Source organism: Ursus maritimus, unplaced genomic scaffold (genome assembly GCF_017311325.1).
Source record: "Ursus maritimus isolate PB19 unplaced genomic scaffold, ASM1731132v1 scaffold_6, whole genome shotgun sequence".
Lineage (NCBI taxonomy): Eukaryota > Metazoa > Chordata > Mammalia > Carnivora > Ursidae > Ursus > Ursus maritimus.
In genome coordinates, this window is record NW_024426774.1 from 2,442,325 (window position 1) to 2,455,509 (window position 13,185).

Genomic DNA, 13,185 nt, shown 5'->3' on the forward strand with positions numbered 1-13,185 from the left:
GGGGTGGACACTGCTGAACCCCCATCCTGTTTCCTCATCTGAGGGCAGGGGGTATCAATTGGGGGCCCTCCCTCATGGCAGTGAGGTGTGAAATGCGTTTAGCAAATCCTGGATAATAGATGGCCAACAAATACCAGGTATCCAGAGGGATTAGTGTTTCCACAGCAGGACAAAGCCTCCCACCGTGGCCAAACTGGGATCTCCTGAATTCTGACTTCTCGAACAGAAGTTTGTGGAGGACGCAGGAGGCACCTCCAAGGAGCCCCGCTGTTGGAACAAGAAACCCAGCTGCTGCCTTCCCACCTGAGCCCTGGCCCTGCTCTTCAAGGATTTGGCGTGTTTGCGTGCTGCTGGAGGACGCAAACACCAGCCCACGACACCTGCCCCAGCCCCACCCCGAGTCCAGCTGCCCCGGGGGGCCCCAGGCAGGAAGCTGCCCCGAGCTGAAGAGGCCTGGGGGAGGGCGTCAGACGTCGTGGGGTGTATGTTTGTGGCCCCCCATTCACACTTGGAAGCCCAAACCCCCAGTGTGACTGAACATGGAGACAGGCCTTTAAGGCGGTAATTAAGGTTAAATGAGGGCATATGGGTGGGCCCTGCTCTGATAGGACTAGTGTCCTTATAAGAATAGAAGGCTCCCTAAGGACACAGTGAGAAGGCCGTGTCTGCAAGCCAGGGAGAAAGGTCTCAGCAGAAACTGAATCCGCCGGCACATGACCTAGGACTTCAGCCTCCAGACCCGTGAGAGATGAATGTCTGCTGTGTATCTGGATGGCAGCCTGAGCGGAGATGCTGAGGGGGCGTCAGACTCCAAGCAGGACCGCCAGGTGGCCCTGGTCCAGCCCACTGCGCTGCTGACATCCCGGATCCAGCTCAGACTCAGCCCAGGTAGAAGGGGAACGGGCTGGGGGTGGCAGCTCAGGGGGAGAGTGGACACGGGGGGGGGAAAGAGGCACAGAGGGTATCATCCACAAATTGTCAGGGCAATGATTCGCACACTTGAGGGGACATCAGGAGCCCCTGGAGGGTATGTCAAAACACAGATGGCTGGGCCCCCAACTCTTGGAGTTTCTGACTCAGTAGGTCTCAGGTAGGTCCCAAGAATTCTCATTTCTAGCAAGTTCCCAGGTGTGGAGATGCTTCTGCTCTGGGAACCCCACTTGAAGAACCACTGAGGGAGTACTGAGTCAAATGTCCAAAGTCAGAGGCACAGAGCAGAGGGCCCCCCTTCCCTTCCTCCATCTGCAAGTGTCATCGTGGAACCAGGATAGCAATGAGGTAGGACATTTGTCAAGCCCCCTGATGTGGCAGGCCCATGCATCTGCCCACTTGATCTTCAGGACGAGCTGAGGGGTTGGGCATTACATCCCCATTTTACAGACAGACCCCAGCTCAGAGAGGTGACATGACTCGCTTGGGGTCCCACAGATATGCATGGGGTCACAGCCCCCGCCCTTCCTGTTCTGGTGACCCTCCATCACAGTGACCTGGAACACAGGACAGCCCCAGGCCCTCAGATCATCCACGTCTCCCATTGTCACTGCCGAGAACGAGAGAGCAGACAGAAGCAGATACAGAGAAAGCCCTCCTCTCCGACCACTTGGGCTCCAGGATTCCTGCCTGTTCCAAATGGCTAGGATCAGAGAATCTACAGTCCCCTCCCAAACCCTCCCCGAGAACTGTCAAGGCCCAGACAAGGTAGGAAGGAAAGTGTGTGTCCCCTGCTGCAGCTGTCGGGTCGGGAAACTGGATCCCACAGACAGAGTTGAGTGCCGTGGGTTTCTATGACAACCCGGGCTGCAGTGGTCCATAATTATAATTAACTTCATAGTTGATCATTCTCCTGGACCCTTCTGGTGGGAAAGGCGGAGGCAGCGGAAGCAAGAGGGAATGATTATCTGAGCCTCTGGGTCACTCCTGCTCCGGTAGCCTTCAGGGAATGGGACTCGGGAAGAATGTGCCATGCAAGGCTGGGAGGCCCACAGGGCTGGCTGTAGGGGGACTCTGTCAGGGTCACCCAGCACTGCATTTACCTCCTCTAAGCTCCCCCTCTGATGGGGGAGGGGCCAGGGCACAGTCATGGGCACCAGAGTGCCTGTCTCCTTGTCCTGGCCCTGCCCGATCTGGGCGGTTCAGAGCACCACCTCTCTAGGACCTGAGAACACAGAGCGCAGAAGTCCGGCATCCCTGCACCCCTGTGGAGGGTGGCGGCTGGCGCAAGGTAAGGAGAGGAGTGGTGGCCGAGGCCCAGCCAGTCCCCTGACCCCATCCGGCCTCAGTCAGGGCACAGTAAGTCATAAGGAGGGCTGGTGCTCGCTGAGCACGACTGTGTGCCAGGCCCAGACTGAGCCCCACGGACGTACCTGACCCCAGGAAAGCTCCCAACTGTCACACCCACTGGGCAGGTGAGCAACTGAGGCACAGAGGGGTAGGGGTAGGGTCCAGGATGCCCGATCTCAGCTCTGCTCCTGTGGACCCTGGTCCCGCTTTTGACTGTTGGGGTTCACTGAGGCTCTGGTTGGGGTAAAAAAGGACTCTGCTTCCAGAAATGGTTTCGAAACCACTATTATGTTCCAATCTCCCCACTTCACAGAAGAGGAAACTGATGCTCTGGGGGGTGAGATGACCCATCCTAGATCGCACAGCTCTGAGTCAATACATCAAAGGCAAGTCAATCAACATAGTCATTGATCCTAATAACTTACAGTTCTATAGTGATTCATAACAGGTGGAACTTTTTAAAGATTTTGAAGATTTCTGCCAAGTGTAGGCTAACTCTTCCGTACCTGACTGCGTAACCACATTGCAGGCATATTGAACTTGCCCTGTCCAGCTCCCCACTGCTTCAGCTGGAGGAAACTCGGAGAGAGGGGGTTCAGTGAGAGGGGAAAGTCAGCTCAGCACCGCCCGGACTGCCCACTCCCAGCAGGGGCGACCAACTGGTCAGGGTGGAGTCTACAGGTTAGAAGGGCTGCGGAGGACAGAGAGGGGAGGTGGAGGAGTGAGGGAGGCGACAAAGAAACAGAAAGGGGAGGCTGAAAAGCAGGGAAGGGGAGACATAGGGGCATGAAAATGTATATTTGCAGGAATTCTTCAACCCCAAGAATATATTCAAGGGATTCTCAAGAATGCAGTTAGGATACTTGAGAATACAGTCCTATTCACAGATGACACGAATGGCTGGACTTCCTTAACAATCCGTGTTTGGGAGAGGAGAGGAGGCACGGGGACAGAGATGAGACGGGACTGGTTATGCTTTGATCGCTGTTGAAAAGCATGTGGTGCGTTGGGCTCATCATGTTCTATTTGTGTATGTTTGAAATTTCCCATCATAAAAAAGCTTTTTAAAAGCATATGGTCAATACATTCCAGAATTCTGTAATGAATAGTTTTTTTAACACGGTTTTCTTTGTAAGAAGAGCGGATTAATGAATGAATGCCGTCAGCCTTCCTTCCACACCCCTGTCTCTCTCAACTCCCTCTGTTTCCCTCCCCACTCCTCTCTCTCTCTCTCTCTCCCTCCCTCGTCTGGAAGTCAGCACCAGCCAAGGCTAGCAGCTGCGTACTGATTCCATTCTGTCTTGCCTCCAAAACATTTGTTAAAATATTGGTACAAAGGAAAAATAATTATTAGTCAAATAAAGCATCGCAGGAACCTTCCAAATCCACCCCCCCCATCCTGCACAATTTGCTATCAATGTTAAAAGTCTGACAATTTGGCCATTTGTCCAGTGGGTTTTCTAGGCCACTCTGGGCACACTGGCCGTTCCCATGCTGGTTCTCACAGTGGAGATGGGGCTAACACCCAGCTCCCCTCTGGGGAGACCTGTGCTAGCTGGATACCCACAAAGGCTACAGAAGCAAAGTTGAGTTGGCGTTATTATTACCCAGCAAAGTCTCCTTTCCTGGCTCAGTTCCCCATCTAGAAATGAAGTGGGAGGACGAGATGATCACTAAGCCCTCCCGGCCTCAGGACGTGAAGCTGCTCAGTGCCAACCTTCTTGCAAGGGCAGTGGCATTACTGGACTGGGGTCCGTTCCGGGAGACAGACCGGGCTCGGGTCTGCTCCTCCAGCCACCCAGCTCACTGCACGAGGCCAGAGAGAGAACTGGGAGCTGGGGAAGAGGCTGCACGGACGCCTCAGCCCCGAGCCAGGCTGATGCCACAGGACCAGGTGAGCGGTGCTCACCTTCCCATATGGCCCTTCTGTCGGGGTCCCTCCTTCCCCTGTTTGATGCCAACCACAGAAGTAGCCCAACATCCCCAAGTGGGAGCCTCCCAGAGGAGATGAGCAGCTGTCCCAGTTTGCCCAGTCTGAGGGGTTCCCACAGCACTGGCCTTTCCATGCTAAAGCCAAGACAGTCCCCATCGACCTGGGCAGGCTGACCATCCTGCTCCCAGTCAAGCTGGCTGCACAAATCCTTAGCAGAGAGGAATACTGGAAGGGAAGCAAGCTGAAGTTTTGTCGTGATTACCCAGTTTGGGGACAGGAGGGGAGCAGAAGCTGTTTACAAACGGCTGGTCCCATGATGAAAACAGCAAAACGCCAGGCCTGTGCTGATCAGCGAGAACCGACTGCAATAACATTTGCAATCCTGCTATCACTAAGCTTTGCCTCTCTTAGCCAGAAAAGGCAGCAGAGCCAACACGAAGAATCCGCTTCTGTGAGTCCATCAGCCACTGAGAAACAGAGCCCTGCTTCACGTGCGGACCAAGAAAAGTGACTAAACCGGGGAGGGCCGGGGGCCAGGCCCAGAGGGGTCTGCCTCGTTGGATGCTGCCTTCGCCCCACCAGCCTTCCAGAGGCCATGGTCTGAGGCCACGCCACCCCGCCGGCACCTGCCAGGACCTGCCAGCATTGTCGGCGTGAGAGGGTGGTGGGCACCGCCCCACTGTGGAAACAGCCTGCGTCTGAGCGGGTTATGTGGAAGCGTAGCCTTGCGTCGTGAACCAGGTAATTCGGACCACTCCCCTCACTTGTCCCTTATCACCCCTTCTTTTTCCCTGGAACACAGGAATGTGGGGGGGGTGCTCCAGTTAGGTGACGTCTGGTCAAAACGCAAGACCAAGAATGGCTAAAGCACCGACGCTCTGGATTGCTTATTTCTATGGCATCCCTGTGGTAACACTGCCCTCACCCCATCGTGGTCGTGACCTGGGGGTGGCCTCTCACTTGGCCAAGCCTACGGGGGTGGGAGGGTAGGCAACCAGGAGCCGCCCCACTGTGGGGCTGGGGGAGACCTGAACCATGATCCCGAGGGAGGGGCGGACGTGAAAATGGGTGGTTCGGTGCCCAAAAAAATCATCAAAAGCAAGCATGGGATCCAGCTTGAAATCACAATGAAAATGAGAAAACATTCTTTTTTTTTTTTAAAGATTTTATTTATTTATTCGACAGAGATAGAGACAGCCAGTGAGAGAGGGAACACAAGCAGGGGGAGTGGGAGAGGAAGAAGCAGGCTCATAGCAGAAGAGCCTGATGTGGGGCTCGATCCCAGATCGCCGGGATCACGCCCTGAGCCAAAGGCAGATGCTCAACCGCTGTGCCACCCAGGCGCCCCAGAAAATGAGAAAACATTCTGAGCAGAGTAACAAAGTCCTGCAGGGCACACGGCGTGGGGTGCAGCACAGCAGTGCTCACGGGAAAGCTGGTAGGACCCGGGGCGAGTCCCAGGCTCATGGGGGCAGAGGGCGGCCACACTTGCCTGGCCAGCGCCGAGAGATGGACACAATTCTCCCACGGCCGTGTCCCACACCGGAAACTGACACGTCGTATGTCCACTAGACTTTAATAAAACAATTAAAATTTTTAAAAAAGCAACAAACTCCGATCCATCAGGAGCAGTTACAAAAGAAACAGCAGGATAAATCTAAAGAAAGTAGAAGGAAGGACTAAAAATAGGAACACAAATCGATGAATGAAGAAATGAATGGAATCAGCAAAACCTAAAGTTGGTTTCTGGAAAAGACTGAACAAAAGGGTCAACTTCTGGAGAATGGGCAGAAGGAAAGTTCAGGAAAGCTCCTGCCGTCCTGCAGCCAGCTCGCAGCTCGGCCTCTCACCCGCGTGGTATGTCCTTGGGGGACTTAAGCAACCTTTCTAGTCTGCTTCTCCTTCTCAAAATCAAGAAATACGATGTCCGCCCAAAGTGTACTAAGTGTCCGGCAGGGAATAGAAACCAAATGGCTCCGAGTAGTTATTGTCACCGTGCTGACGGCTGTAAATGTTCTCTCAGAGCCCCAGAGTGCTGCGGGGGCCCGGGGAGGGAGGGCCCAGGGAGGGAGGACCCATTCCCTCCTGGGAGGAATCAGGGAGGGGCGACTTCCAGGCTAAGCTTGGAGGATAAGAACCCCCAGGAAGAGTGGACAATCCAGGCTGGGAGCCTAAGGGAGCCTGGAAGCCTGAGGCCCATCCCTTCCCCATAAAACGGGGCTTGAGGGGAGAAGGGGCGAATCCTTTCTTGGCTGGCTGCCAAGCCGTGGGCTGACATTTGAGGCCAATGTGGAGAACACAAAGGGGCCTGGCTGTGGGCTTCTGCTTGGGGCTCCTGCATTATGCAGCAGGGGTAAATTATGGATAACTTGGCATTTTTTTTAACCATTTGGTTACCGATCTCTGTCCAGGATGTTGAAGACACAATGGCCTTACCCAGCCTGTCTCTCTAGCTAAGAGAATGATTTCATCACAATCCTCTCTCTAGGCTAACTGAGATGTTCTTCTCAGCTGGAAGCCAGCGAGCAAGTCTGCAACAGACCGAGTCAGCTTGTCCCAGAAGAGGGAGTCCGGTGGAGCTCTGGGCACTTTCCCAAAGGCCTCAGTCTACCCAACAGGTGATACACACCTTACATCTCCCCAGGTGAAGAGACCTTGCATCTGGGGCTGGATGCCTTAGGCTGTGAACTCATGGGGTCCTGCCTCTGGGGAGAAGGGGCTTCAACCCGGCATACCCTTTGCCCAAGCCAGCAGGCTCTGCCACCCCACAGGAGGGTCTCGGTGGGGACCTCTCAGAGGGAGGCTGATTGGGGGTGAAGCACCTTCTTCCTCGGAGGAAATATGTCTCCAGACCCAGGTTAGACAGAGGAGGCTCTAATCCCACAAAATGAAGGATGAGAGCCCCCGAGAGGTCATGATGAAGACTTCAGGGTCATAGAAAGAGTTTGCACTGGAGCTGGTTACCAAAAGAAGAACCTATGAACTTGAGTTTCTCTAAAAATAGTCACGAAGCAATTGCCATGTGACCCAGCAAGTGAGCTCTTGTGTAAAGTTATTGCTCACACAAAAATCTATACACAGACGTTCATAGCAGCTTTACTTACTACAGGCAAAACCTACAAACACCCAGACGTCCCTGAAAGCGTGTGTGGGAAGTACACTGCGGTACGTCTGTGCCATGGGCCACCCGTCAGCAAAAAAGAAGCAAACTATCAATCCACCCCACAACCTGGGCTCCTAAAAGCTGTGCCGAATTCAAAGAGCCAATCCCGAATGATTCCATACCATTTGAGTCCATTTACGTAACACTTTTGCCATGACAAACGTATAAAGATGGAGGACAGGCTTCGCAGTGCGGGGAGGACCACCAGGGGGACCCTGTCCAGCGTTTCCTGTGGTGGGTCTCACACCTGCACAGGAGAGCAAAGTGCCCAGAACCAAGTAAACACACACACAAATGAGTTCAAATAAAACCAGGGACATCTGAGGGAGTTGGGGGGATGGCATGGGGGTCCACATACTAATGGTCCTATTAGACTAGCGTTTGCCATGATGTCTGGAGAAAACTGGGTAACGGGCACACTGGATGTCTCAGGCTTGCTTCTTACACCTGCATGTGACTCTACAATTATCTAGAAATAAAAGATTGAACTTAAAAAAATAGTTATGATATCGCTCAGTGCAGAGGGCAAACCACAAAGCCCAAAGCGCATCATTATCAGTAGTATTTTCAGACCTCAAAATGTACACCCGTGGACGAAAGCTAAACCACAGCCTACCCCACAGCCCTGAACTCCCACCCCTGAATATATTCCCAAGAGAACTGTGGGCGTGTGGCCACCAGAAAGCGTGTGGAAGGCTAATAGCAGCTTTATTCGTAATAGCCGACAGTCAGAAACAATGCAGACGTCCGTCCGTAGTAGAACTAACAGACTGTGTTATGTTCACTCAGTGGAGTCCTTAACGTGCCAATTACAAAAGCACAATCTAGGGCCCACACGCTGATGAGTCTCACGGATACGATGATGAGTGAACGAAGCCAGACAAAGACCACAGACTCTATGGTTCGTTGATACGAAGTTCAAGAACAGGCAAAACCCCTGCATAGCGACAGGTCAGAATAGCAGTGACTGATGGGGCGCCTGGGGGGCTCAGTCGTTAAGCGTCTGCCTTTGGCTCAGGTCATGATCCCAGGGTTCTGGGATCGAACCCCGCACCGGACTCCCTGCTCAGCGGGAAGCCTGCTTCTCCCTCTTCCACTCCTGCTTGTGTTCCCTCTCTCGCTGCCTCTCTCTCTGCCAAATATATAATATAAAATCTTCAAAAAAAAGAATAGCAGTGACTGAGGGAGTGGAAGGACTGCCTGCGAAGGGGGCCTCGGGGGTCCCTGAGCGCTGAATGTCCTACATCCGGATCAGGGTGGGGATACGACAGGTGTAGACAGGTGTGAAACATAATCAAACCACACACTTCAGATCTGGGCACTCTGCTGTGTGTGTTATACCTCGATATACTTTTTAAACAAGAGAAAAAGCGTGTTTGCCTAGATGAAAGACTAGAAGGCAATGCACCAGCACAGGGGGCACCTGGAGGGGCCTCCATCACCCCTCCCCTGGCTCTGGTCTCTATCTGCAGTGTGAGGGCCAGTGTGAGGGCCAGTGTGAGGGCCGATTCCGGGCAGGGCTCCCAAGGGCCCTGAGGGCCCAGGGCTGGTGGGAAGGGCTGCTCCCATCCAGCTGGGGGAGGCCTCTGCCCCAGGGCAGGGGGAGGGGGGCTTCAAAGTGGAGAGCTGCAGCTGGGCCCCTCCTGCATCAGACTGCGGGGGTGTCCAGCCTGCCCCTGGGAGGCCTGCTGACCCCAAGTGTGAGATTTTCGGCAGCATTAGCCATACCATGCACACTGGGGATGCGGTGGAGGAGAAAGGGGAGCTCAGGAAGAGGAAAGAAAGAAAAGAAGGAGCTCAAAGGAGCAGGAGAAGAGAGAAGAGAAAGAAAGGGGACCACAGCCAGCACCTCCAGAGCGTGGCCCCAGCCCCACGCCTCCCAGGTAGCTGGAGGTGGATGGGCTGTTGCTACTGCTGTCCTCTTTTGCAAATGAGGAAACTGAGCACAGAGCTTGTCACTTGACTGGGGACTTAACACGAGGAAGTAACAGAGCTGCATTTGAACCCAGGCAGCCCGGCGCTGGCAAGCAGCAGGTGGAGGAAAGGGAGAGCAGAAACAGGGACTCGAGAGGGGAAAAGATGCTCAGTCTCCTGTCCGACAGGCATTTCCTGAACGGCTCCTACCTGAGGGCATGACTGTGGGCCCAGGAACAATCTGGGTGGCTCCATGGGCAGCAACCCCGGCTGTCGCCCAGGCCCAATGCTTGGTTTAAAGTGTTGCTATCGGGGCACCTGGGGGCTCAGATGGTTAAGCATCTGCCTTCAGCTCGGGTCATGATCTCAGAGTCCTGGGATCAAGCCCCACATCGGGGTCCCTGCTCGGTGGGGAGCCTGCTTCTCCCTCTCCCTCTACTGTTCCCCCTGCTTGTGCTCTCCTGCTCTGTCAAATAAATAAACATCTTTAAAATCAAATAAATAAATAAAGTGCTGCTATCACCATGTGGAAACTCTTCAGCTTTGAACGAGGGTCTCCACATTTTATTTCACAAATTATGTCTCTATTCCTGAGTGCAGAAATGAAGCAAACACCCCAAATCCCCCCCTTTGCAGGATCATGGTCTAGAGGCTGTGCCTGCAGGTCAGAAGACAGGGGGACAAGGGGCCTGACCAAAGCGGAGGAACCGAGCATCTGCTGGTATCGCAGGGAGGGTTGGGGAAAGGGCACGGATTGTCCTTTAAAGCTGGAGAAGCATAACTCAATTCTTTTTACAATTTCATTACTGGAAAAATCTATCGGCCCCAGGAGCATTCTGCTCACAAAATTGAACTAAAAACAAAAGGGCACTCACTGTGTCTTCCCTGAGCTCTGAGCTGAGCCGGATGCCCATAAATCACTGACAAGGAGAGAAAGGGGAGCCTCATTTTGCTTTGTCCTCAGCCGCCTGCCCTGGTTTCTCTAGGACTGGAGGCAGCGTAAGCGACAGGAAGACGGTGTGGGCCCAGAACCACGTGAGTGCGGGCCCTCCCCAGAGTGGTGTGAGGGAGGGATCAGCACCCCCCATTTAGAGCCGAGACACTGTAGCCTGTCCAGGCTCATGTGGTGACCAGGTCCCCCACTCCATGTATTCAGGCTACAGCCCATTTTAATCCCCGAAAGGGTATTTTTGGTCCTGGCCAATGGGGGCACCTGGGCCTGGAATGGCAGGCCCTGTTACTCCACCAGGATTTCTTCCCAAGCCATTAGACATCCCCGAAGCAGAACCCTCTCCCAGCTCCCAGTGCCCTCCTGCCCCTGACTCCATGAGGCCAGAGTTTCTGTCTGTTTTGTTTGCCACTAAGACCCTGTGTCCAGACAGCGCCTGACACACAGCGACACTCAATAATTTTTAATGAGAAAAACTATTCGAGTGATGTTGGCTCTGGGGAAGTGTCCGTGACTGTTCCGGTCTCTGCCCAGCTGACCGGCTGACCTGCCCTGTTCCACGTGCAATGACCATGTCATGCAGGGAGCTGGGACATCACTGACCCAACACCCAGGGTAGCTCCTCCATGGCTCCTGAATCATGGCTTCTCTCAGACTCTTCCAAATTCACAGGTTATGCATAGAGCGCCTTGGAGCTGACCAGTGGCCCCCCCCCAGCCCCCGCTAACCCCTGCGTGTGTCCCTGATAGGCCCCTCTTCGGGGCAACTGCAAGAACACCGTGGGGGCAAGAGAGGCCTGGGGGCTGGACTGGGAGCCAGACTCAGAAGGCCTAACAGCCGTGGGGAAAGGCAGAAAAGCAGACACATCCCAGCTTCCCCACTCAGAGTTGCCTATGCCAGCAGTTCCTTTTTCTCCCTTTGGCGCATCTTCCCTATTATCCCATGAAGATCGATAGAGGGTCTTTTCTTTCTCTTTCCAAAGCTCTCTTCTGTATGATCTCATTTTATCCTTTCAAAAGCCCTGTGGGGAGACAGGACCAGGGTTACCCTTGAGGAAGCCGGGTCACGCCGCAAGTGGGCAGCGGAGGGGTTGGCCGTCAACGGCAGGTCGTGCCCCACTGCAGACTTGCCCCCTGGGGTCTGTGCAGACTCCCTGCCTGAGGTCTGTGCAGGCCCCGAACCTGTTAATGAGAGGCTCTGCATGCGTCTGCTTGGGGCAGAGGGTGCGCTGGATGACCTCCCTTCTGGTGAGGCCCAGGCCCCACCTCTCAAAGCAGCCTGCAGCCCTGAGATGCCAGCCAGCCCCAGCCTGCAGGGGCTCTACCTCTCCTGGCCTCTCACTTTGGGCTGGTTTTTCAAAACGGCCCTCCGTCTGGCATCTGATTTCTAATCAGGCGTTCATCTCCTGTGTTTTCAAGGGGCTATGGCTGGGAGGGAGCGGGGACCCAGGGCTCCTGCTCTCTCTGCTGCTACAAGGCCTATGGGAGCCTCACAGATCCTTCTAGCAGAAAGGCAGGTTGGAGGGAAGGAGCAAGAAGGGGAGAGAGAGAGACCCAGGCTTTAAGTGACCCACCTCACAGCCAGAGTCTGTGTCTGTCCCCATTATAGGCCCAAATTGACTGCAGCCACCAAGGGTAGCTGAGCTAGTCAGCTAGCCAGATGTCATCTACTTAGAATTGTTGTGCCTCTCTCTCTCATTCTGTCTCTCCCTTTGTCTGTCCGTCTGTCTCTCTCTCTCTCATGCAGACACACACCCCAGACAGGAAAACAAGACTGACAACATAGCCCGTCTAGCTCCCCACCTCCTACTCCAAGTCCCCCTCTGGTTCCCGTGCCCATGGGCTGCGCTGGGGGCTGCCAGCTCCCCCACCGGTGAGATCAAAGCCAGCGAAGGGATTATGCAGCAACCTGGCCAAGAGACCCCTTCTCAGGAGGGAGGACATCTGTTTCCATGATAACCACGCCAACTCCCAAAGCATGATATATTTATGTTCTATATCTCCAGCCACCTGCGCAGCCTCAAAAACAAATTCCCCGTTCCAGCCAAGGAGGAAATGCGACAGTTAATTGGGAAAATTGCAAATGGGTCATTCTAGGAGTTGGAAAATGTGGCAGGAGGTCCTATCAGGTGCAGGAGCTCACGGCTGGGGAGACTGGGGTGTTCCTGAGCACTCAGAGCGGGGAAGCCTGCGGAGAAAGGCAGTCCCACCCCTTCCCTCCGGAAAGTCTGAGCCTGGGCCTTAGGATGCTCCCCAGAGCTGGCCTCAAGGGCAGGAGGAGCCAGGGTAGAGCTCCCTGTGTTCCGGAGTAGAGCCGAGAGGAGGAGAGAGACAAGAGAACAGGGGCCCCTCTCTCGGGGACAGAATTTGGATTGGCATTCGGCAGGTGGGCCACCCCATCTCTATTAGCTGCATGTCAGCCAAGGCCTCGAGGACTCATGGGCAAGCCACCTTCATAGCTGTTTGAAAGGGGGGTGGCGAGGCAGGGGAGAGTGGTGTGGAGACCCACTTGGAGCCCCGGAGTGGAGATGAAGATAATATTAAACTAAAGACATTTGAGAGTGAACAGGTCCAGAAAGAAGCCTTTTCTGAGCTTCCCTTCTCCGGGAGTGCAGCGGCCATAAATCCCCTCCCCGGGGAGGAAGAAGCCAGAGATCAGCCGCATACACAAACATCATCAGGACGTCTTATCTCCTATTTTGTTCCCCTAAAGGCCCATCGGTCTTTCCTTAACAAAATGGTTCTCTCTGTCCCTTCCCTCTCCCGGGTTAAGTATGTAACCCCTGCCCTGGGTATCAAGCGGCATCTTTTGTGCGCTCACGTGCACAGAATACACCTTATCTTTCCTGCTGTTACTCCATCTATTATCAGTTCCGTTCACAGGCCCCAGCCACTGGACCCAAATCCGTGGAGGAAGCGGTTTTCCTTCCAACAGTCTGATGTGTTG

At 54.3% G+C, this 13,185-nt stretch overlaps 2 long non-coding RNA genes across 2 annotated transcripts; both read left to right on the top strand.

The window, feature by feature from the left end:
- Positions 1 to 608: 608 nt before the first annotated feature.
- LOC121101062 lies at positions 609 to 2,663 on the top strand. The gene is made up of 3 exons (XR_005833033.1): positions 609 to 888; positions 1,118 to 1,278; positions 1,484 to 2,663. It is a non-coding gene; the product is annotated as an uncharacterized LOC121101062 (long non-coding RNA).
- Positions 2,664 to 2,813: 150 nt separating this feature from the next.
- On the top strand, positions 2,814 to 4,156 carry LOC103666161. Its single transcript, XR_569606.2, has 3 exons — positions 2,814 to 2,961; positions 3,087 to 3,281; positions 3,915 to 4,156. It is a non-coding gene; the product is annotated as an uncharacterized LOC103666161 (long non-coding RNA).
- The last annotated feature ends 9,029 nt before the right edge of the window (positions 4,157 to 13,185 follow it).